Source organism: Psammomys obesus, unplaced genomic scaffold (assembly GCF_907164565.1).
Source record: "Psammomys obesus unplaced genomic scaffold, mPsaObe1.curated_primary_1811, whole genome shotgun sequence".
In the NCBI taxonomy this organism is placed as follows: Eukaryota; Metazoa; Chordata; class Mammalia; order Rodentia; family Muridae; genus Psammomys; species Psammomys obesus.
In genome coordinates, this window is record NW_026589137.1 from 515,881 (window position 1) to 542,493 (window position 26,613).

General features: G+C 40.0%; 1 protein-coding gene across 1 annotated transcript in view; it reads left to right on the top strand.

Annotated features, from left to right (window-relative positions):
- Positions 1 to 7,222: 7,222 nt before the first annotated feature.
- The window catches only part of LOC129674837 (A-kinase anchor protein 17B-like), a 42,252-nt gene continuing 22,861 nt past the window's right edge, over positions 7,223 to 26,613 (top strand). The window contains 2 exon segments of the mRNA XM_055604929.1: positions 7,223 to 7,455; positions 15,528 to 15,629. The gene's annotated coding sequence lies outside the window, so the exon portion shown is untranslated.

Below are 26,613 nucleotides of genomic sequence, written 5' to 3' on the forward strand. Positions count from 1 at the left end.
ATTATTATTATTATTATTATTATTATTATTATTATTATTATTATTATTTAATTTCATCCAGAGCTATTGATGGAAGACCTCAGTTCCTCAATGGCTGTTTGCTAGAACTTTACATAAAGGTAGATAAGGGAAAAAGGAAAAAGGGAGGGAATGTAGAGAGGGAAGAAGAGGGAGAAGAAGAAAGAAGAGAAGAAGAGAGAGACCAACTAGACAAAGGTCCATTGTCTTATAACCTAATTTTGAAAGGGATATCCCACATGATTTTTGCTATGATTGGAAGTGAGTTAATAGATTCAGCTCACACTTAAAAGAAGGTGATAGCACAAGTGGATGAATAGCAGGAAGCAGAGATCACTGGAGACCATCTTTTTAAAATTAGTTCTTTGAGAGTTTTGTGAAATGTAGTTTGATCATATTTTTATTTATTTATTTGTTTGTTTTTATTTTTTTTTATTTTTAAATAATTTTGTATATTCACTTGTATCCCAGCTGTAATATTTATATTTATATTCACCTCTTCCCTAGCTCTTTCCTTATCCACCCACTTCCCTACCTTTAGAACGTCGTGTCCTCCTTTAAAACATCCTTCCAGAACAATTAGTTTTCTTGGATGGGTGATCTTCCATTGGAGAACTGTTGATTTACCAGGGGATACACTCTTAGAAAACCGTCTCTCTTCCAGCAGCAAACAGTTGTCAATAGGACCACAGCTAGGGATCTTTTACATGCCTAACTTCCCCTCACCATGCTGGAATTTGGTCTGGATTGAACTTGGTAAGGTTTTGTGCATACTGTTGTGAATGCCGTGAGATTGTACGTGCAACTTGCCCTTGTTATATCCAAAAGACACGGTTTTCTTGTAGTCACCTACCACCTCTGGCTCTCACACTCTTTCTGCTTTTATTCTACAATGATCCCTGAGCCTTGGGAGGGAAGATTTTATATAGATTTCCTTTAGGGCTGAACATTGTTATAGTCTCCTGTACTCTGCAATTTGGGCCAAGGTGTCTACTGAAATAGAAATTTTTCTGATGAACATTGAGAGATGAATGAGTTTATAGGTGTTATGATAAATTATTAGGGGTCAGTTTAATATTATGTCAACTTAGTAGCAAAATAGTAGAATGTTCTCACATAGGGCCTATGACCTGTCCAGCCATAGTTGCTTGACCCACTAATGGTGCCAGGCATATATTTTATCTTGTGGAGTAGGACTTAAATCCAATTCGAAGTTGGATTTCTAGTGGTTGTTTACTCCCACAATGATCATGCCACTATTGCATCAGTGGGCATGTCCTGCCAGGTCAGCCATTAGTGTAGCTTGAAGGATTCATAGCTGGATATAACTGATAATTACTTTTCTTCTCCAGTAGCTTGCATAGCACCTCAAGCACTACGATTGCTCACTAGTAGGGATGAAGTTTCCAGGTCTGAAACACCTTAATTTCTCCATGTTCTGTGATTCAAGTATGTGGTATCTTCAGCGATGGGGTCATATTGTCAAGTTCTGGAATGTGACCAAGAGCATTGGCAATAGCAGGTAATGTTTGGGGATCACTCTACTTCTTTTTCTTAAAGGCAAATACACATCTATATAATTAAAATAGAATTTATAAAAATATATTAATATGAACATGATGTATGTGTGTGTTCTGATTAGTAAACAGATACATGCCTATTACTTTTTGTTTTATTTGTCTGTTTATTTGTGACGGCATCTTGCAGTGTTGCTCAGGCTGGCCTTAAATTTCTCAGCTAATTTTGTTCTCCTGCCTCAGTTTCCTGGGGAGCTGGGACCACAGGTGCTTACCACTAGTTTCTATTAAAGTATATGCTTTAAAAGCTAAAAGAAAAGGGACAGTCTACTATCACCAGTACTATTGACATCGTAGTGTATATAGCCATTCCATTTTTTTATATATTTATTAATTTTTAGCCTACTTTAAATTATATTTTTTTCTACCCAATATGTCATTTCCTTAAAAAAAAAAAATCCTATTTTCAGTCTTCTGATAAATAGTGCTAGTGTTCCTGAAACTGGTAATGAGGATATCTGATCCATTTTAGGGAAAAGATGGCTTAATGAAATCTTTGGAAAACAAAAGTAAAGATGGATGGGAAGGAGGAAAAGTGGACCTACATTGATAAACAGTGACTTCTGTTTATATGTTGCTGAATATAAGTCTAAACTCTATTCTTTCCCTTCTGTATCTACATTACACTGTGTTCTGTTCTTTGTAAAAAAAAAATGGAGAGACAGGGATGAGAGCATTAGTATCTTTGTTTGGTTGTTTTTTTTTTTTTTTTTTTTTTTTAGGCGGGGTTTCTCTGTGTAGCCTTGACTGTCCTGGACTCACTTGGTAGACCAGGCTGGCCTCAAACTCACTGAAATCTGCCTGCCTCTGCCTCTCTGAGTGCTGGGATCACAGGTGTGTGCCATTGAGCTCTGCACATTAGTATCCTTAAAAACAAAACAACAACAACAACAACAAAAACAACCACTCTTTTAACTTTGTTTATTTTGGGGAGCAGGGAATGTTTCTGGCATTAGTATCTTTTTGAGACTGATCCTTGCTGTGTAGTTCAAGATGGGCTCAAACACTTGATCTTCTTGTCTCAGCCTCCTAAGTGTTACCACCACACCTCGAATGCCATTGTGCTCTGTTCTTAATTTGATAGTTTTGCTGAGTTCAGTGTGTTGAACTGGCTGTCTAGGGATGATAAGGCATTCTGGAAAAAAATTCAGGAATCCCAGTTTGGGACACTAGAAAACACTAGTTTTCAGCTACTGAAAGTATAAGATGATGGTGAGGTCTAGAGTATTAGAATGCTAGATTCAAAAGTATCCAGTGGTTTTCCACCTTCCTAATGCTGCGACCCCTTAATACAGGTCCTTATGTTGTGACTCCCAACCCTATTTTTTGTTGCTACATCACAACTGTAATTTTGTGACTGTCATGAATCATAACATAAATACCTGTTATGCAGCTGGGATATACAGGTGGTCTTAGTCCACCATGTATGTGAAAAGGTCCTTCAACCCCAAAGAGGTCTCAACCCACAGGCTAAGAATCATAGTTATTGACTCAATTCTCCCTCATTGTACAGATAGAGAAAATGAGCCCAGGGAAGTTAAATTAATCACTGTATGTTACACAGCCTCTGAAGGCAGAACCTTAACCAAAATGTGACTCTCCAGAGTTCTAGGCCACTGTTAAAGAAGACTTGTGAAACCCTTAATATTAATTAAGTAAATCTTGTAAAAACTCAGTGAAGTAGGTTAGCATTATTTATTCTGACTTTAGAGCCATTTACTGCAAAGTGATTAAATGTGTGTAAGCCGGAACTGATTCCACTATAATTAAATGTTTTTAATCACTCTCAAAAGAACAGACTATTAAGTAGGGTTATTATTTCAGGAATTAGCTTTCAGTTTCTAGTCCAACCAGTCTGAAGATCACTTCTCACCTGGTAGCATGGATTCCTTTTATATCAGGCAGAAAGCCTTTTTTTTTTTTAAGATTAAGCAAATACATTGTGTTTGATTAGCTGCATCTTAGAGCTCATACACCCTTCTCAGTAAATGAATGAATGTGGAAAAGGAAGTGCCTATCACTTGGAGACTTACATAAAGTAATATTGACCTACTGATATTCCTGCCAAATGAAGACTTTAGGCTGCAATGCCCTTCTTTTTCTCCTTTCTTTCTTTCTTTCTTTCTTTCTTTCTTTCTTTCTTTCTTTCTTTCATTCTTTCTTTCTTTCTTCTTCAACATTTTCTTGTGTGTGTGTGTGTGTGTGTGTGTGTGTGTGTGTAGGTCAAATGACAACTCATGGGAATGGGTTCTCTCCTTCTTCCATGTGAGTCCTAGGATGGAACCAAGGTCTTCAAGCTAAGGCAGCAAGCAGGCATCTTTAACCCACTGAGCCATCTCAGCAGCCACTTAAGTCCTGATTTCTTTAAAGATGTATTTATTTATTATTTATACAGCATTCTGTCTGCATGTGTGCCTGTGCTCCATAGGAAGGCAACAGATCTCACTATAGGTGGTAACGAGCCACCATGTGGTTGCTGGGAATTGAACTCAAGACCTTTGGAAGAACAGCCAGTGTTCTTAACCTCTGAGCCATCTTTCCAGTCTCTAGGCCCCAATTTCTTACCTGTCTGTACTGCTACACAGAATAAGCAGGGGATGCTTAAGAGATAGTTAAATATAATTTATTTTGGTGACTATTGTCTGAATACGGGCAAATAGTTTGCCAAAGCACTCTTTAATCAAAGTGTGCTTAGAAGGCTTTTCAGTCAGTAAGGCAAAAAAGTTATAGTTTTTTGTTCAGCTCTGCAGTGGTACAGGTGAGTTTTGAATTCAGAGTTTCTTGGCTGATATTCCTATTTTCTTTCCTTTTGCTTTTCACTGTTTCTGTGACATCTGCATTGCCATTCTACCAGAACATGTTCTATCTAGAAGTACTGCTGACACCAGAGTGATTTCCTGTCTCCATTAAAATGCCTAACCTCCTCCCCCACATCCTGTATTTCTCTCTCAGGAAGCAAGAGTAAATTGATTATAGACAAACCTGAAAAGATCCTTGCATAGCTACTGTATTCTAGAATAGCATGGTCACCCTTCCTAAGGTTAATGGCAGAATAATAGTTAAAATACCCTAAGGAATGGTCTTACCTACACAAGTGTTAGCTTTTCTCCTTGTAAAACGAAAAGCAAGATATTTGCATTATATATATATATAATATATACATAAATTATTATTATTATTATTATTATTAGGTTATTATGCTAAAAGAAGCGAAAACACTTTGAAAACTGAGATGTGGTATAAGTACCTTTAATTTTTCCCATGAAGCAATGTTTCTTTCTTTATGCTAGATGTTAATAATTAGCAAATGTAGTATGTGATTTTTGTAAGTGGGATTTGCATTTGGAAAGGAAACATACCAAACTATGGAGAAGAAAAGAATGGACAGAGGAACATCCAGGGCACCTCATAAATTACTCCAGATGTGGCACACTCAGCTCTGTAGATTCCATTTGTTTTAAGAGTAACAACAAAGCATGCTTTTAGAGGCCAAAGAACTAAGAACTTTGGTGGAATGTGAAAATCTGCCCACACAGTGATAGTTCAAGCATCTAAGGTTTGATAAAGTTAATTTTGAAATCCTATTTAATACTAAAGCACTGTGATTTAAGGATTGCAATTGATTCATTTTGACAACGTACACTCCTGTTCATGTGCTTGTTCTTTGGACCATTAACAGCTACAGTATGCTATCAATTTCTTATTTGATCTGATTCACAAAATGAAGTGAGGTAATTAACAAAAAAAACCCCAATTTTAATAACTTGGGGTTTCAAATTTTGGCTGAATATGAAGAAAGGCCATAATCTCTAGCCTTCAAATTGCTAAACTTTGTGAAATGAGTTTACTTATCATTCAGTAGTGTTCAACAAGGGAGAAAGAAAAACTAGTTCTTTTTCCTCACTTCTTCGTTCATTTGGTCATATCTGAAGTCCAAAACAATTTCTCCAGTTAGCTGTCTGGTGTGTGTGTGTGTGTGTGTGTGTGTGTGTGTAGTTGAGTGGTTGGCAGGCATGTGTGAAGCCATGTGTTTAATTCAGCCCCCCACTAACCAAAACCAATAAGAAGCCTTCATGTCTGTTTGCCAATGCTAAGGAAACAGGGTTATTACCTATACCCTACTCAGGAGCTCCTTATGGAGTCACCCACTCTTTCACATTTGTATTTGTTTGTATTTTACAAGAAAATCAGTGCACAACCAAAATCATAACTAAACCATGAAGGTACTCAATTCTAAATCTTATACATTATTTTAATCTTATACATTTTATACCTCCAAGGATTTAACACAGTGAGTTGTCATCTCACATATTTGTATATGTGCACCTATTTGCACAGTGAATAAAAAGATATATCTTTGAGTTGTAGGTCAGGCAGAGGAGAATAGGGATCAAGTTATTCTAGACTTTGCATGAGAAAGAATGTAGCTCACTGGAGAAACAATGGGAATGCTAGTTTATCTGAAATATAGACTCTTTTGAGACTGCAGTAGGATAGCTAGGAATGAGACTGGGCAGATGAGAACAGGTTATCAAGTGTTTTACATTGCAGTGCGTTTGCACATTATTCTAAGAGCAGTGGGGGCAAGTAGGAGTGGGAAAACATTAGCAGCTGTGGTGGGCCTTTAAGTTAGGATGCAGTGTGGGGAACCTATTATATTTGAGAACCAGAGTTGTGGGTTCTGCTGTGAAATGGACAAGGAAAGGAGGGTTGAGAGCTTTCCCAGCTAGGAGCATAAAACTGTAGAGGCAAGTTGGCCAGTTAAGAGGCCCTGTGGCAATTTTGTAGAGAGGGTGGGTGTCTGAACATCAAGTAGAGGTGAAGATTTAGTTAGGACAGAATGAGCAGCAAGGGTCTTCACGCTTGCCCCTCCCCAAGTCCACTGATAGCGGAGGTCCCCCTCGCCTTCCTTCTGATCTTAGTTTATCAGATCTCATTAGGAGTGGCTGCATTGTCATCTTCTGTGGCCTGGTAAGGCTGCTCCCCCCTCAGGGGGAGGTGATCAAAGAGCAGGCCAATCAGTTTATGTCAGAGATAGCCCCTCCTCCCATTACTATGTAACCCACTTGGACACTGAACTTTGGCTAGCTTTCTTAAACTAGTTTCTTTGAAAGAAATAACCCATGGAGCCTGCTTCGGATCCAGCCTGGTCTACAAAGCAAGTCTAGGACAGCCAAGACTACAGAGAAAAACTCTTGTCCAAGAAAGGAAGAAAGGAAGGAAGGAAGGAAGGAAGGAAGGAAGGAAGGAAGGAAGGAAGGAAGGAAGGAAGAAAGAAAAAGAGAAATAGCTTGTGGGATGTCTGCGGTGGTGGTAGTGGTGGTGGTGGTGTGTGCAGTCTCTAAATTACATAATTGGGCAGGGAGGTGGGCGGTGAGTAACCCGGACAAAACGTTGGGCAGGTCTAAACCTCGCAATGGTTGTAACTTTGGCCGTAGCTTTGCAGCATAGGAGGGGCGGGGCTGCATTAATGGTGGTTCAGGAGAAGGTGATTGGCCCTGGGGAAACCCAAGGGGTGTGGCTAGGCGACGGTTGCTATTGGTTCCGCAGGCAAGTTGAGGGATGGCAGGGAACGGGGAGGAGCTCACAAGGGGAGGGGGGCGGTTGCTTCCTCAAGAGCCCACTGAGGGAAGCAAGGGTAGGCACTGGAGCCTACACCCCTGTCGTCCCCAGCCCGGATCCAGGAAGCAGCCACCAGGAAGTCCACCGGGCCTGTAGGGGGCGAGGGCCACACGGGGCGTTGGCGGGCGGGAGCACGCACGCCTGCGTCGCCGTCTCAGATGTGGCGAGGACGCGTCCGTGTCGCGACCTGAGCCATTCAACAGCTGGCCTCGCCCGTAGCAGTCGCAGCGAGGCGATCGTGAGTGTTGACGGTTGACACTGCGGCGGTTGGAGGGAGGCGGCGGCGGCGGGAGCTGTGGTGGTTCCTCTATTCCAGCAGAGCCTAACGTGGAGGTACAGAGGCTGCCGAGGCGCCCGGTAAATGGCCCCCGCTCGGTAATCGACCAGGGGGACAGCGTCCTTCGGCGGCCGAGTTGGTCGGCCGCCCTGGCCTACCTGAGGTGTGGGTGCCTGGCAGGCAGGGCCTCGCTGGACCCTGAGTTAGGACTGGGGAAGGGTTTTGACGACGACCTGGGTAGCCGGGCCTGCTCTATCTGGAGTCAGGTTTTCTAGAGATGCCTCTAGGCTTTCCCCCTTGGGTCCATTCGCTGCTCTCCCGGGTTTTGGGGCCGCACTAGGGGGCGCTGTGGCCACTGCTGCAGCTGAAGTCACTGGAAGCTTTTTCCTTAGAGTGCACCGAGGAAAAAGCCAAAGGATGTCCTTCTGGCAGGATGCAAAAGCCGAGGAGTCTGGTTCTCAACCTTGCTCCCCTTTACCAGTTAAGCACTACCAAGGACTCGCTGCCCTTGGCTGCTGTTGACCACCAGGGCATTGCACAGCTCCTAGCATGGATGGAATGAAAATGTTTCTAATTTAACCAAGAAAGCAGGGTCACCCTCAAAGCCTCTGGAATGCATAGTCTTGAGTTTAGGTAGATGGGCAGAAGTTTCAGGGAAGGAAGCAAGTTGGAAGACTCATGCTGTGGTTACTGCTGTCTCTGAGCATATTGGTCACTGGGACTAGTGCCTGTTTTATATTTATCACCTGCTTATTGTGATTTTATTTGAAGCGAGTCCCTACCTAAGCACTTTTGAAAGCTACTAACTCTAAACTTGTGTGGAATAGAACCCTGGATTCCAGCATGGGGACCACCTGGGCCTTTTATTTGCCACAGGGTCTCAAAGATGGTGCCACATTTTGCCTGGTGTTCTACCTGTCTCAGATCTAACTTTGAGACCTCATACCGTTGAAATAATTATGGTTGTGCAGTATTTTTGATAAGGATGACTTTTCATTTGTGAATATAGTTGGGATCGCTCAAAATTAATTTTTATTTTATTTTATTTATTTTTTTTTGCACATAAGATTCTAGCAGCCACATTTTTCTATGCTCCTTTTTTATTTCTGTGTGTGGAGTATGCCCTTTCAAAAAGATGGGGTAACTTTCGTGAAAGTATTTTTTTTTTTTACTTCAGTTCTTGTAAAGCACACAGAAAAGTAGAATAAGCCTCCAGGCATCAGTGCCCAGGGAATACCAGCTGCTACAAGCATAAGAGGATGGATAGGGCTGACTTGAAGAAGAATCATAAGGTAGAGGGTAGGACACACAGGAATCATTTTCTGCAGTTGGTGGATCCAAGATTTTCTATTTATTCTTAACCAGAGATCAAACAGTATAGCCCACTTGACTATTTTTAGTATCATACGGTCAGGTAAAGTGTAACCTTTTACATGCCACATGTATCATCTCCTATATCAGAAGAGATGGTGAGGCTTGGAGCTTAGAGAATGTGGATTTGAAGATCAGGCAATACAAAATGGTGGTGATGGAGAAAGGGGGAGAGAGTGAGAGACTGAGATTGAAGAAGCTCTCTACTTTTATTTTCCTAGCATGCACCCCTGCCTTTGCCAGAGGAAGAAACCTTTGTTTTCTTCCTCTGGATGGAAGAAAAGCAATATTATTTTAATTACAATTATAGAATCCTTCTAAAGAAATGATATTTCTATTAATCCTTTGAGAATGTCATGCATGCATACAAAGTATTTTAATCATATTTACCCTTATTCTTTCCCTTAATTCTTCTCAGAGCACCCCCCCACACACATCATGTCCTCTTTTAAAAAAATAACCCATCTAGTCCAGTTTGTGCTGCCTGTATGTTCATGGGTAGGGGGCCATCCATTGCAGCATGGTAGACTGTTAAAGAAAACTGACTCTCTTCCTCTATCAGAAGCCATTAATTATCAGTAGCTGAAAGAAGAGGTTTTTTTTTTTTTTTTTTTTTTTTGACAGGGTTTCTCTGTGTAGCCTTGGCTGTCCTGGATTCGCTTTGTAGACCATGCTGTCCTCGAACTTACAGATCCACTTGCCTCTGCCTCTCAAGTGCTATGAATTTTGTTAGTGGTAGTAGTTTAAAAATCCCGATTCAGCTGGCTGTGGTGGCACATGCCTGTACTTTCGGAACTCTGGGAGGCAGAGGTAGGATATCACTGTGAGGCCAGCCTGTTCTACAAAATGAGTCCAGGACAGCCAGGGCTACACTGAGAAACCCTGTCTCAAAAAACCAAAACAAACAAACAAATAAATAAAATAAAGAAAGGAAAAAAGAATTCTGGATTCAGCCAGGCGTGGTGGTGGGAGGCAGAGACAGGCGGGTTGTTGTGAGTTCAATTCCAGTCTGTCTCCTAAGCGAGTCCAGGACAGGCAAAGCTACATAGGGAAATGCTGTCCTTGAAAAACAAAACCCAAAACCAAACCAATTCTGATTCAGTGTTCATTGAGAGCTAAAAATTTGTTGTTTTCAATATACCCCTGGCCTTCTAAGAAGCTTAAAAGCTCAGCTTCAGGTAGAGGCACACTAATACCTGGATCACAGTTGGAGCAAACATGGACTGCATGGAATCCAGGGGGTATTTCTCAGAAGGGGCAGTATAAGGACTGGGACACATAAAGGAAGAAGAGTGAAAACTGAATACCCATAGTATTAATAAGAACTTATATTAATTGAATGCTTACTTGGGGCTAAGTACTTTATCATACAATCACTTCATGTGATTCTTCAGAAATCATACACACACACACACACACACACACACACACACACAAGAACAGACTGGGCATGGTGGCTCATGCCTGTTATTCTGGCACTCAGGTAGAGACTCAGAAAGATTAAGGACATCCTTGGCTAGATAGTTAGAAGCTAGCCTGAGCTACATGAAACCCTGTCTTATACACACATAAAAGGCAAGAGGAAAATCCTTGCAGTATTGGTGCTAGTCACTATTAGGGGTTGAATATCTCAAATCCACAAATCGGAAATCTAAGACACCCCAAAATCTGAAACATTTTGAATATTGTCATGATGACACAAATCAAAAAGTCCACATATGCTGTAAAATGAAGCTGCATTGAAGATATTGTATAACATTACCTTGCATAAAACATGCATGTGAACCACAAATAAGCCCTGTGTTTCTACTTGGGTCTTACCCTCAAGATATATCCTTATATAGAGACACTTATGATCTCAAACATTTTGGATAAAGGTCTACATGGATCTTCTACAGTACAAAGAGGGAACAGACCCAGAAAAACCCTTTAGCTACTTTCCATTTAAACCCAGGAATACTTGAGCTTGAAGGCAGTTTTGTTGTTGATTTTTTTTTCTGTCACAATAAAGGTTTCATGAAAGCTTTGACATGTGGATAAGATTTGTATGAGGGGATTATTTGCTGAGGGGGTCTGCATCCTTTAAAGACCTCAAGGAAATGAGCTTAGAGGTATGATACACATTAGGGCTGTTGAGGTGGGGTGGGTCTTTTTTTTTTTTTAAGGGCCTTTAGGGGAATGTGTGAGTTGCTATGTTAATAAATGGAGGATGCTGAGAAATTATTTATCTTGTGTGTGGACATATGTGCATGTCACCGTAAATGTGTGGAGCCCAGAAAACCACCTCAGTTATTTCCTCACCTCCACCTTGTTTGAGATAGGGTCTTTTTGCTGTTTTAAACCTGGGCATGCCAGACTAGCTAGCCTGGGAGCTTCGGGAGATCATCTGACTACAGGGACACTGGAATTACTGATATGTGCTGCCACACCTGGCTTTATGTAGGTTCTGGAGATCTGAACTCAGGTCCTCACACTTGCCTGACAGATGGCTTTACCCACACACTGAGCCTTCTCTTTGGCCTGGCATGTTGAGAATCTTTGAGCAAGAAAGAATATGACAAAATAAAGTCATTTATCTGGTGTGACTTACCTGGATCCTTGAGCCTATGTCTCCTCCTTTTTTGAGGATCTTGTTCAGGTATGAGTGTACTTAATTACTGGTTTTGATATTCCTAAATCCTTAGGGAATGCCAAAAACACGCAATTGAGTAGATTCTTGGGTCTAGTGGCCCAGAAGAGGAAGCTAGGAACCTTGAAAGCCAACTCTAGCCTATCTGACTTGATTTTTCAGACAGGGTATTGAATTCACAGACATCTATCTGCCTCTGCCTTTACGTGTTGGGATTAAGGGTGTGAGCTATCATGCCCAGCAACATATACTACTTGAAAAAGCAATTGAATTTGGGGGGAAGGTCAACATTGGAAAGATGAAGATCTCAGTAAAAACCAATATCTTTAGCTTATCTTGAAATTCTAGAAGGTTGTGGGTTGTTTCACCCACACAAGACTGAGCTTTGCAGAATGGACTCCTTTAGTTGGGGGAGCTGAGTACAGTTTCTCTTGTCCAGTCTGTGTGCCTCATTTTTGGTGGCCCTGTAGTCCATAGACTTTCACCCATGGGGGAGAAAAACCCATCTAGAAGATTCCAATTCTAGGTTCTCTTTTTGTGTTACTGTGTGATCAGGAAATTGTTGGCTCACCTCCCACAGCACTGTATATGTGAAATGAACATAATCCTGGCATGTAGGGATGCTGCAGATATCACTGTGGAAGAGCTGCCTGCCAGGGACTGAGCGTCATCCAAAGGCAACTGCTCCCCTCAGGCCTGGGACTGAAAGCCTGTTATATTATGACACATTTTGTTGAATCTTTATTCTTTTCTTAGAGTCCATTTTTTTTTCTGTCGCATACTGAATGAATATTGGATCTTGTTCAAAATGTTAAAAAACATAGTTTAGAGTAAAAACAGAAGAAAAACAATTAAAATAGCATGCTAGTTTAGAGGGAGGAAAGGGAAGGGGGAATGATGTAATTATAATATCAAAAAACAAATTTAAAGAATAGCATGCTAAAAATTATTAACCTAGAAATCCCTGAAAGCATTTAAATCTTTTGTGTGTGCGTGTATGTATATGATGATATTTACACATTCATGTGTGTGAGAAGAGAGTATGCATGCCACATCACACGTGTGGCAGTCAGAAGACAACTGCAGGTATCAGTCCTCAGCTTTTACCTTTACTACTACTGCTGCTGCTACTACTACTGCTATTATTATTTGTTTGTTTTTGTTTTTTGAGTCAGGGTTTCTCTCTGTAGCCTTGGATATCCTGGATTCGCTTCTACCTTGTTTTAAGACAGTCTCATGTTATTTACTATTGTATTTGTCAGAATGGCTGGTCCTTGAGCTTTTGAGGAGTCTCTTGCCTCTATCTCCCATCTCACTGTAGGAGTACCAGGCTTATACACACATGGTACTATGTCCAGGTATACATGGGTTATGTGGATCTGAACACACATCATCGCACTTGTGTGATTGCTTCTTATGTGCCTTACCCACTGAACCATCTTCTTATTCCTGAAAGCACTCCATGTTCTAGGTAGTTACAAGCCATTTCTCTGTTGGCATTTGATAACATGGTACAAGTCTGTGTTGGAACTGCAGGGCATTTAGTATTAGTTGGCCCTCCACTTACCAAATAGTGAGGATGTGCCTTTTTAGGGCAATTGTTATGATAACTAAAATTGTTCTTAATGCATATACCATTGCTCTTGATATGCCTTTAAAACCTTGATATGCATTTAAAACCTACAAAGCATATTTTCAAGAAATGTAACATTCATTTCATGGGAACAGATATTAATAGTATCATTGCTAGTCTGCTGTGCAAAGTGTTCTAGTCCTCTTATGGCATTTTCTGCATCAAATGCCACTTACCTGTCCTGATTTATGTCTCTTTTTAGACTCAGTTCTTCGAGGGTAAACTCATTACACCACATCACTGCAGCCCCCAACGTATCTAATGGAATAGGTGATTTGCAGGTATACCAGAATTATTCTCAGTGTTCATTAGTGTTAATAGCTCTAGTCTAAAAGAGCATGCTAGCCTACATTACCATTGCACTATTGGCCTTGAAATGCTGTTTAGGAATAACATCTCTGAGGAGGAGACAACATTTGAGTCAAATCTCAAAAGCAAAGAAGGTAGGCAAAAGCTGTAAGCATTGTGCCTAATGCACCTGTGTCCAGTAAAGAAGACAATGGGACTGGGGTGGAGAGGAATTTCAGGAGGGACAAGGAGGTGATATGCATTGAAAGAAGCAGGCAGAAACCATATTTCAAAGGTGAGAAGCTTTGATTCCCTTTAAAGCATGGTTGGAAGCCACTGGAGGGTTTCGAGCATATATCTGACATGATTTGGCTTAGGGTGTTTTAAGTCAGGCATGGTGGCACATACTGGTAATTCCAGCCCTCAAGAGGCATTACTGTGGATATGAGGATTGCTGTGAGTCTGAGGCCAGCCTGGGTTAAATTATGAATTTTAGGCCAACCTGGGCTATGGTGTGCATGCCTGTCTCGAAAAAAAATATGCAAAAGTTTCTTTTAAATCACATTGGCACTTATCTAGGGTAAGGATGGAAGAAGAAAAGGCTAGTTAAGGAAGCTTCTAAAGTGATTCAAGTTAGGGTGATGGAGGATTAGACTTAGGAGGTAGCAACAAAGGGTGAATGGGTTTAGAATATGTATTAGAGGTGAAGGGATTGAAATGGAGAGGGATGGAGGGCTAACTCATAGGTTCAGCTTGATCTCCTGGGTGGAGGTGCCTATACTTAGGGAAATGAAAATTACTGGGTGAGAAGGAGCTAGTGTGAAGTGGAGGGCAGGTTTAGGAGATGGGAATTAAGAGTTCAAAAGCACTTGTTTGGCCGAGATGAGAAGATAAAATTCCACTGGAGGTAATGAATAGGCAGTTGGATATGAATCTCAGGTTGGCAGAGCTTCAGCTCACATAAAATTAAATGCAAATTAAAGGTGCTTCAGGGTTCCAAAATATACTAGCATAGGCATCATACCTAAAATGATAATGATCCAGTATGAGCAGGGCTGCAAAGGAATCAGGAATGGATTTTGCTGATGGCCTGATTCTTTGGCTTAATGTTCCAGGAGACCAATTTAACAATAGGTAATGCGCTGTTATTATTCCTGACCTTTGACATAGTGTATTTTGAAGAAATAATTTTTAAAAGCTCTATATAGAGCTTTTCACGCTAAGTGTTCATTTTTATAATAATAGTCTAGAGTAACACTCCTAAAGGGGGTAGTGAGATATTTCAGGAGAGAAAAAATGGAGCCAGCCATGATGGTTCTGGCCTGTAATTCCAATAGTTATGAGAGTGAGGCAGGAGGATGGTGAGCTCAAAGCCAGGCTGGGCTGCATAGTGAATTCCAGGATAACCAGGGCTACATAGGGATACATACTCTATCAGGGGAAAAGAAATACACACACACACACACACACACACACACACACACACACACCAATCCTTGATGACAAGGAATAGTTAACCATTCTAGTTTCATTCTGTTGCTGTGATAAAACACTATGACAGAAAACAACTTATGGGAAAAAAGTATTTTTTTGGCCTATATTTCCAGGTCACAATCTATTATTAAGAAAAATTAAGGCAGGAACTGGAAACAGAAACCATAAAGGAATAATGCTTCCTAATTCACTCATAAGCTCCTGCTTTTGTATATAACCAATACCTGTTGCCTAGGCATGGTGCTGCCTGCAGTGGGCTGGGCCCTCCTGCATCAATTAATAATTAAGACAAGCCCTCACAGACACACCCATAGGTTAGTATAATCTAGGCAATTCTTCAGTTGAGGCTCAAGTGACTCTAGGTTATATCAAGTTGACAGTCAAAGATAACTAGGACACTGACCAAAGCTATAGTAACCCCCATACAGAATCTCTCTCTATAATTTTTACACATTACTTTCTGGAATTGTTAACAGAGCAGGTGCAAATCTTGGAGAGTGTTGATGTATAGGTACAACCTTACAAGCTGTCCATGGTAAACATGATAAACAGTTGTGTTATTTATTTGTAAATAACGTCATTCACTTTTGACTTTTTGTACCTGTTTCTCTCTGACAGTGTCCCCTTCTTAGGATGCCACAGAACAATGCTCACCATGAAGAGTTCCCATGAACCGTGGTCTTTGTGATATTGTCTTCTTTGACACATTTTCTGCATAAGGTATTGGGTAATATATCCTATCCCTCGATACTTGGATTTAATAAGTTCACCTTGGGGTTTTGGAAAGGTCGGGATACAGTCTCTCAGAAACCCATGAGTACACTCTCATGTAAAGGTGGCTTTTCCCCTGTAGATGGCGACTGGCAAACAGTAATTGCTGGTAATTTTCAGACTGAAGCTAAAAGCTATAGAATATGCTAATGTGATAATAATTTCCCAAGAATAATACTCAAATTATTCAAAGAGTGAAGCAAGAGTCTAGTACTCAGCCACATTCCTTTAAATCCTCGATGGCTTTCTTTTTTCATGTGAAAGCGACAGAGACAGAGAAAGAAAGTAAGTCTGCAGCATTGTGGTGAATTAATCCAAAGTAGCAGCTTTCTTAGCTGGAGGTGTTTGGAAAAGGTGTTTCCCAATAAAGTGCTAAAGAAGGGGAAAAGCAACTAAAGGACTTGTCAGACAGGTCCGCTGGCTTATTTGAGCGTATAGTTTTTAACTAGCTTCCTCCTTCGCTCTCTTGGGTTCGCACTTCTAACAGCATGCTGAGGCATGGAAACACAGCATTTATTTGTTTCTGTTTGATTACTTGTTTATTTACTTATTTATTGGTTATTTTTTGAGAAATGGTGTCATATATCCCAGGCTGGCTGCAAATGGCCTCAGATTTTCTATGTATTGAAGAATGGCCTTAAACTTCTGGACCTCCTGTCTCCATCTGCATGCCTGGTTTATGTGGTGCTAGGGATGAGACCCAGGGCTTTGTACATAGGGAAACAGAAAATTAATTTGTACTGAGGCAAATTAACAGATCTGTTTTTCTCCCATCCTGGGTTCCCTCCTTTCCCATCCCTTCTTATTCCAATTTGTTTGTGTTTGTGTTTTGGTTTAGAGACAGAATCTTGCTTTATAGCCCATGCTGGCCTTGAACTAGAGTTTTTTCTGTGTCTACTTCCAGATCACTGAGATTACGTGGTGTGTGCTACTATGCCTGGTCAGTTTTCTTTGTTCAAAGGTTATAATTTCCCATACTGAAGTCTGCCTTGCAGCTGAGTCTGAATAGTGGTAGAAGAGATTCTCTCTTAATATTTCATTATTGCAAATCTGTCATTCCTGGATGGCTTTGGGGTCTCTAAAATTCTCATATTTTCTTTCCAGAAAGGCTAAGTTTCTTATATGAGTTCTTTCAAACCATCAGAATCTGGGAATTCCACAGAAGGCTATTATTGCAAAACTGAGTGCTGTTTAGATTAATGATGTGATTTTGATATCATTCAAAGATCAGACAGTATAGTCAGCCTCAGTTTGAGTGTGTGTGTGTGTGTGTGTGTGTGAAAGTAGCAGCAGAGATTTATTTTTGTATTTTACTGCACCAAATAGGGAAAACATTAATATGCCAGTCTGCAGGTTTCCAAGCAGCTGCTCATGTAACCTGACAATATAACAACTCTCAGTAAAGTGTATCAAACCTCATAGTTACAAATGTAGCAAACATGCCAATTTCTAGACTAATCCACTATGTTGGCTGACCATTTACCACCATAATTCTTCCTGATTTCCAGTGGCCCAATGAGCTTAATGGCTTACTCTCCTTATATCTTTCTAATGGGTCTCTCTCTGGCCTTGTTCAGCCCCTCCATTCACATTCAGCTAAGACTCTAAAGGCTCAAACTGACCCTGTCCATATCTCCAGAGATCTCTACTCCCTAAACTCTGATCATTTCCCCCTCGTGCACAGACTGATCAACTCTGCTTATATCTCCAAGTCCTTTGGACTAAAGACTGTCCCCTGACTGCTGGAGAAACCACAGGACACATATAGTTTGTTTCTACCCTCAGTACTTACTATCCTCGGGTGCTTATCCAGTGTTTGACACAATTTATTCCTATTATCCAATTTTATGATTTTTCTTTGTGGAAAATCTAGCAGCTTTGCTCCATCTTGGCTGAAACAAGCATTTCTCCATCTCATACAAAGATAGACACAGAAGATGCTGTGTCTAGAAACAGAGATGAAGATCTGTGATTGGGTTGAAAACAATGATAACAAGGAAAGATAGGTCTATGAATTTACTCAAGAGTTTGATGGATTTTTTGATATATGTATGTATGTACTTATTTAAATTTTTAGTATCTTTTTAATTTTTTTTAATTAACAACACTTTATTCACTTTGTATTCCCCTGTAAACTCCTCCCTCCCCCTTCTCCACGCATGCCCCTGCCCAAGTCAGCTGATAGGGGAGGTCTTCCTCTCATTCCTTCTGATCCTAGGCTATCAGATCTCATCAGGAGTGGCTGCATTGTCTTCCTCTGTGGCCTGGTAAGGCTGCTCCCCCCTCAGGGGGAGGTGATCAAAGAGCAGGCCAATCAGTTCATGTCAGAGACAGTCCCTGTTCACCTTACTAGGAAACCCACTTGGACACTGAACTGTCATGGGCTACGTCTGTGCAGGGGTTCTAGGTTATCTCCATCAATGGTCCTTGGTTGGAGTATCAGAAAAGACCACTGTGCCCAGATTTTTTGGTTCTGTTGCTCTCCTTGTGGAGCTTCTGTCCTCTCCAGCACTTACTATTTCCCATTTGTTTCATAAGATTCCCTGCATTCTGCCCAAAGATTGGCCATAAGTCTCAGCATCTGCTTTGATACCCTTCAGGGTAGAGCCTTTCAGAGCCCCTCTGTGGCAGGCTCTTGTCCTGTTCCCTGTTTTCTCCTTCTTCTGATGTCTATCCTCTTTTCCTTTCTGAATGGGATTAAGCATTTTAGCCAGAGTCCTCTTTCTTGATTAGTTTCTTTAGGTGTACAGATTTTAGTAGGTTTATCCTATATTTTATGTCTAATATCCACTTATGAGTGAGTATATGCCGTGTTTGTCTTTCTGCTTCTGGGATACCTCATTGAGGATGATCTTTTCCAGTTTCTACCATTTACCTGCAAATTTCATGATTTCCTTGTTTTTTTTATTGCTGGGTAATATTCCATTTTATAGACGTACCATAATTTCTGTATCCATTCCTCAGTTGAGGGGTATCTGGTTGTTTCCAACTTCTGGCTATTACAACTAAAGCTGCTACAACCATGGTTGAACAAATGTCCTTGTTGTATACTTGAGCATCCTTGTTGTATACTTGAGTGGTATAGCTGGATCTTGAGGAAGCGCTATTCCTAATTGTCTGAGAAATCACCAGATTGATTTCCAGAGTGGTTGTACAAGTTTACATTCCCACCATCAGTAAATGAGGGTTCCCCTTTCTCCACAACCTCTCCCGCATGTGTTGTCACTTGAGCTTTTTTTAAATTTTTTTATTTTTTTTGCATTTTTTTATTTTATTAATTACATTTTATTCATTTTGTATCCCCCCATAAGCCCCTCCCTCCTCCCCTCCTGATCCTACCCTCCCTCCCCTTTCTGCATGCATGCCACTCCCCAAGTCCACTGATAGGGGAGGTTCTCCTCTCCTTTCTGATCTTAGTCTATCAGTTCTCATCAAAATTTTGATCTTAGCTATTCTGATGGGTGGAAGGTGAGATCTCAGTGTCGTTTTGATTTGCATTTCCCTGATGACTAAGGATGCTGAACGTTTCTTTAAGTGTTTTTCGGCCATTCGATATTCCTCTATTGAGAATTCATTGTTTAGCTCTATTCCCCATTTTTTAATTGGATTGCTTCATTTGTTGCTTTTTAACTTCTTGAGTTCTTTATATATACTGGATATTAGCCCTCTGTCAGATATAGGGTTTGTAAAGATCCTTTCCCAATTAGCCCTCTGTCAGATATAGGGTTTTTCCCAATCTGGAGGCTGTTGTTTTGTTTTGATGACAGTGTCCTATGCTTTACAGAAGCTTTTCAGTTTCATGAGGTCCCATTTACTGACTGTTGATCTTAGAGCCTGTGCTGTTGGTGTTCTGTTCAGGAAGTTGTCTCCTGTGCCAATGAGTTCAAGGCTCTTCCCCACTTTTTCTCTTAAGTGGTTTAGTTTGTCTGGTTTTTTATTGAGGTCTTTGATCCACTTGGACTTTAGTTTTGTGCAGGGTGATAAGGTATGGCTCTATTTGCATTTTTCTACATGTAGACCTCTAGTTAGACCAGCACCATTTGTTGAAGATGCTGTCTTTTTTTCCATTGAATGGTTTTGTCAACTTTGTCAAAGAGCCTCAGTTTTTGAAATGATGTTTAGGTTAACTTTTCTAGGTACGTGAGCATCTTGACTGAAAAGCTGTGGAATGTTTCTATTTGATGAAGATTTACTGTCAGAAGATTGGAGGTTGGCTAGGTCGGTTTGACCCAAATAAATGTTGGCTGCCTTGTGGACTTCCATAACGTGTTGGTATAATTTTATATGTCTTAGATGCTTTCAAAATGACAACTTTAAGTTTCAAAAGCCTGGAGAAGAAAGAAAGGCAACAAAGAATTACTTTAAGAGAGGATCTAAGTTGTGTAAATTGTTCTTTTTTTCCCTGCTGTTGCTTTTCTCATGTATTTCATTCAAATGTCCTTGCTGATATTCTTATTGGAAATGACTGAGAGTGAGAAAAAAAACAAGTGCCCGTTGATGGATACTTTTTCTATGACACAAGTGCTTTCAATCTTTCAAAGCCAATTAAAAAATAATCCTTGAAGTGGCCAATTAATTTCTTCACTCTATCCTAAAATTAGAGAAAGTATCGTAGTGAGATTGAATGTTGACTCTACAGAATTTATTGAGTTGGCCTTGCAATTTAAAAACCTTTTTAAGGCTGTGAACATCTCTTATCTGTTTCCTTATCCCTAAGCTCTTATTCTGCTGTTATTTAGGCAGCTTTGCAACAAAGTAGAGAAGCAAGAAAGAGCAAATGATGGAAGATCAGATGGCTTGATGAGTAGAGAAAACAGCCTTGTTTCCTAGGAATCTCTCAGAAACATTTTGACGTTGGAAGCATATTGTGTGAAATATTCTAATAAAGCTCTGGATCCAAGATCCTGGTAACGCCAGGTGGTGGTGGCATACACCTTTAATCCCAGGACTTGGGAGGCAGAGGCAGGAGGATCTCTGTAAGTTTGAGGCCAGCCTAGTCTATATTAGCGAATTCTAGGACAGCTAGAACTACATTGTGAAGCCCTGTCTCAAAACATAAAACAAACAAACAACAAGAAAAGGATACTGGTAGAAAGCATGCTGTGTTAGCAATGTTGAGCAATCAGAAGGGTTTTTTTTATTTTAATAAAATCATTTAATTCTAATTAGCTCACAAATGAAAACATTGTACAGCTGGTTTAAGTTACTGCCCTGACTTCGCTCAATGATGGATTATGACTGGGAAGTGTCAGCAAACAAACTTTTTCCTCCACAAGTTGTTTTGGTTAGTGATTTATCATAGCAACAGAAAAGCAAACTAAAACAGATATTAGTATCAGGAGTTGTATTGTACTCGTTACGAACCTGACCATATCGCATTTTATGCCTTCAGGCTATTTTGTTAGAGTATTGATGAGGATTTGGGCACTTTAAACTGAAAGAAATATTGAGTTCTTAAAGCTTAATGGGTTGCTTTAGTGGGAACTTGGAATATAGAGACATGCAGACAATGGAGGCTTGGATTGTGGGGTTTCAGAAGGAAGAAAGACTATTGAGGCCATTTGTGTGATACTTTGGCTTAAGAATCTGTGATTTTTGGTCAGCTGAGGCTGAGGAGTCAGCTGTAACCAACTAGAGAACAGCATCTCTAAGGGGAAACTTTATGTTCCACTGAGACAATGGATGTTAATCAGCTGGTGCTGGAGAATCAGTTATGATTAATAAGAGATCAGCATAACTTCAGGTGAAATCTTCTGGGAAGTATTTTCTCACACTCAGAACACAAAAACTGTGAATCAGGGGAGCCATGTTGGCATGTCAGTCTGGCAGTTGAACTCGTCAATGTGTGGTTCTGGTTTGAAGGCATGAATGGGCCATGGAGAGGAGTGGAGGCTTGGTGCCTTGTGGCAGGTTTGGAGTTACTCCAGAAAGGCTCTGAGAGGCCACTGGTGAAGGGGAAACCTCAGAGGCAGAGGAGACTCCAGGATTTTAGAGATTCCAGGATTGCAGGGTTTCTACCAAGGACAGTGGAAAGTGTGAAGTGGAGCCTAAGTCTATGAGTCAACGTGTGTGTTCTGCAGACAGCAGAGCTGAAGTGGAGTTACCTAAGCCCTTTGAAGCCCAGACGATGGCGTCCCAGATTTCAGATGTTGAGCTATACTGTGGCTTATAGTATTGCCTAAGCATCATTGCACCCATGCAGTGGTTCTTCCTTTTTGGAATAAGTTTTTAACTTATCTTTAATTTTACGAGAGCACACAGAAGAGAGACCTTGAACTTTTTTAAAAAGATTTTATTTATTTATTTTATGTATATGAATGCACTATCTGCATGTACACCTGCATACCAGAAGAGGGCATCAGATCACGTTATAAATGGTTGTGAGCCACCATGTGGTTGTGGGGAATTGAACTCAGGACCTCTGGAAAAGCAGCCAGTGCTCTTAACTGCTGAGCCATCTCTCCAGCCCCGACCTTGAACTTTTAAAGCATTGGGATTTTTAAAGATTAGGGTACTTTTAAAGTTGTACTGTATTTTATGTTATGATGTTAACATGAGATCTTGGAGACAAACAAGAAGGAACTGTTATGGTCTAACAGTAATGTGTTCATGTGTCAAACTGAACAAGGAGTAGAGTATGCTGAGTAATTTTGATTGTCAGATCATCATAACCTAGAGTCACCTGGAAAGACAGAACCTCCATTAAAGAATTACCTTGATTAGACAGGTCTGTGCATGTGTCTCCAGGGCATTGTCTTGATTACCAATTAATGTAGAAGGGCCAAGACCTCTGTGCACTGTACCATTCCTGGGCTATGTAAACAAAATAAAACAAACAAACAAACAAACAAACAAAAAACCTAGCATAGTATAAGCAAATGAGCAAGCCAGTAAGCACCATTATCCCATGGTTTCTGCTTGAGTTCTTGCTGGAGTTTCTGCCCTGACTTCCCTCAATGATGTACTATGACCTGGAAGTGTAAGCCAAATAAACCCTTTCTGTGTGGTTATATTTTTATCATAACAGCAAAAAAGCAAATTAGAGCAATGAGAATAGTTTAAAAATTTTAAAGTTTGAACTTTTGATAATTTACAGAGACCCTAACTACAGTGTTCTTTGCATGAGTATTTAGTTTATACTATAACCTTTTTTGAGTAAATTGGTTTATGAATATGACAATGAATGATGAAAATAGTTTAATTCTACTGTTACTGTCAATTGAAGCAAGGCTTCTTTTTTGTTCAACAAATTCATTTTTAAATTTAATTTTTATGTTTTACAAAGGTAAATCATCAAGTCTACCCCCATCCTCTATTCCTTTCCCCTCTGATTTCTTCCCCCAAATCTCCCATCAATATTCCCTCCCAACTTCATGTGTTTTTTATAAATTACCTAAGCAACTGAGTCTACCTTGTGCTTTCAGTATGTGCATGGGTTTAGGAGCATCTGTTGGATCATGAGTAACCTCTCAGGAGCTACATCTCTTAAGAAAACTGACTACCATCTCCTAGCAACTATCAATTGCTATTAGCTCCTTAGTAATGGAGTTAATGATAGCTTACTGACAACCTCCCCACTTCATGCAGGGATTTTGTTCGGCTTGGTCTTGTGCAAGTTTTTTGTGTGCTATCACAATGGCTGTGAGTTCATGTGTGCAATAAAACTGCCACGTACAGAAAATACTGTTTCACTGCAAACATCCACTACATCTAGCTTTTGGAGTCTTTCCACTTCCCTTCTATGATTATTCCTGAGCCTTGGGAGAAGGGAATATGAGATAGATACGCCATTTAGAGCTGAACATACAAGTTTCTTCCCTGTGTGTTAACTATTTGTAAGTCTCTGCATTAATCACCATCCACTGCAAAAAGAAGCTTTTCTGATGAGGGTTGAGAGATGCACTATATCTATGGGTATAAACATAAGAACTTAGGCAGTTTATTTTATGGTTATTTAGCAAACAGCAGTAATTCTCCCCCAAGTACTATGATCTACCCAGCTATAGTTTCTTAGTCCAGTTAACACTACCAAGAATGCATTTCATCTTACTGAGCCAATCTTAAATGCAATTGGGAAGCAGTAGAATAATTTTAGAATACTCAGAAGCAGGACCCGCTTAAACACAAAATTGGAAGGCAAATTTGGCTTTTAGAGTCCGTTTTAAACCATAGACAATTAACTTGATCTCAGACTTGTTTTGGTATCTATATTTTGGTTAATATATAACCAACTCTTTCTCATATATGTGTATATATATATATATGTTATACTTAGTTATGCTTATTTGATTTAAACAAGGTTAAAATAGAGATCATCAAATTGGGCGTGATGGCCTTTGATCTCAACACTTGGGAGGGTAGATCCCTGAGTCCCAGCCCAGCCTGGTTTACAAGGCAAGTTCCAGGAAAGCCAGTGCTACACAGAGAAACCCTGCTCAACAAAAACAAAAACAAACAAAAAACGAAAATAAATAAAAATAAATAAATAAGAAAACAAAGCCCAAAACTCACAAAAAATAGAGATTATTAAAAACAAAACAAAACCCAGACCATGTGGAGAGAAAACTAAAAATGTTTTTTAGACCTATTTTCAAGAATAAAGTAGGGTTTTCTAACAGATTTAATTAAATAAGGGTTTGCATATTGCTCTTGATTTAGAAGAAAGCATCTGCTAGTTTATTAATAGATAAGTATTTTTTAGAAATTTCAGTTATTAAATGGGTTGTGAATTAAATGCTTTGCAGATAAATGAGTGATTGCCAGAAGGCAGGAGGTTTAAAAAGAGGCAAAAGAAAATTTGTGAATTTAATGGTTATTTCCACTATCTTGATCATGGTGATAGTTTTTCTGCAGGTGTGTATACATGTGGTAAGACTTATCAAAATGTTCAATGTTGACATTTGTTCAGTTTATCTTATAAGATGGATATTATAGATCAAACATGTCTCAATAAAGCAGTCTCTTTGTTTGGTTTTTTTGAGACAGGGTTTCTCTTTGTAGCATTGACTGTCCTGAACTCACGTTGTAGACCAGGCTGGCCTTGAACTCATAGAGATCCACCTGCTTTTGGCTCCCAGAGGGTTGGAATTACAGGCATGCGCCACCACTGCAGGGTAATAGAAAGCAGTCTTTATGGTACAGGGGATGGAAGCCAGGAACACCTCCATGCTGGACAAGCTTTCTACCACATTTCCAACCCAAATAAATAAATCAATAAAGCAGTTTTCTAAAAATGACCTCTGTAACCTGTGATATAGCTGACACCACAGTTGCCAGGTGAGCCTCTAGTTCTCAAAATTTTATTCCAATCTCCCAGGCTTCAGACATTACTTATATAACCTTCAGTTATGGAGTCAGCTGCTGGTGATGGCACACAGAGGGCTGCATGGGTGGTGCCAGGGGACTGTTGTATTAATTCACTGGGACCCTTGCATAGAAAAGTTTGTGTAAGCAGTTTTCAATTGCTTCTCAGAAATAGCTCTGTGAGGGGTTTGCTTGCCTAGCATGTATGAGATTGTGGGTTGTACTGCTAGCACATATAAATGAACAAATAATAAGTGGATAAAGTATGCAGGGCAAAAAGGGGAAGTTATTTTCTTCTACTCTCAACCGACTTCATAGAGGAAATATTGTTAGCAGTTTGTAGACATACATACGTGTTTACATAATTTTATGAGTTTATTATATTGCTTTTATGAAAATACAAATTATTCTGCAACTTTTTTTCCTCTTAAAAACTGTCATGGGTACTCTTATCAGCAAGTATTCCTTCCTTCTTTCTTTCTTTTTTTCATTCCATCTTCTTTTTGTTTTTTTCTCCCCCCTTCTTGGTTATTTTTCCTTGTTTTTTTATAAAATTAAAGGTTATTTCATACAATATATTTTGATTGTTTATCTCGTTCTTTTTAAAAATTTTTACTTATTATTATCATTTATTACAATTTATTCAATTGTATCCCAGCTGTGGCCTCCTCCCAATCCCACCATTCATCCCTCTTCTCCCCCATGCCCCTCCCCTAGCCCACTGATAGAGGAGGGCCTCCTCCCCTTCTATTTGACCCTAGCCTATCAGGTCTCATCAAGACTGGTTGCATTGTCTTCCTCTGTGGCCTGGCAAGGCTGCACCCTCTAGGGGGAGGTGATCAGATAGCTTGTCCTTAAGTTCATGCCAGAGAAAGCCCTTGCTTCCCTTACTAGGGACCCCACTTAGATATTGAGTCTATTGGCTACATCTGAGCCTGGGTTTTATGTCCTCTCCATGCATTGTCATTGGTTGGGGTATCAGTCTCTGCAGGACCCCCAGGGCTCAGGTTTTTTGTTGTTTTTTTTTTTTTTTGACTCTGTTGGTCTTCTTTTGGAGCTCCTGTTCCCTCCAGGTCTTTCTATCTTCCCCTTCTTTCATAAGACTCCCTGCACTCTGCCCAAAGTTTGGATGAGTCTCAGCTTCTGCTTTGATACCTCGATCAGGTTTGCCTTGTTCTTAACTACCCAACTTTATGATCTCTCTCTCTGCCTGTCTGACTATCTCTTTCTGTATGTGTGTGTGTGTATCCTTTGCTTTGTCTCTCTGTGTCTGTCTCCTGCCTCTATTTCTCTATGTGTGTCTCTCTCTTTCTCTGCTCTCTGCACCTCATGTCTGAGGCATCCTTGAGGAACAGGTGCCACAATGGAATTGTCTGAAGCTATGTGCCAGGTGTTAAACTAATTTCCCATGGCATTGCTGTAGCACTGAAACTGATATATGCAAAAATCCAATTACTTGTTATGTACTAGGTCCTTGATGGTTTTTGAAATAAGAATTGAAAATTAACTCTATTCCTGGAAAGTAATTGAAAATGTATTTGATTTTAAGATCTAAAGACTATGAATAACTAAATAAGGTAGAAAAACAACTGTTTTTGTTATTGCTGTCATAGCAAAATTGGAATTTGAG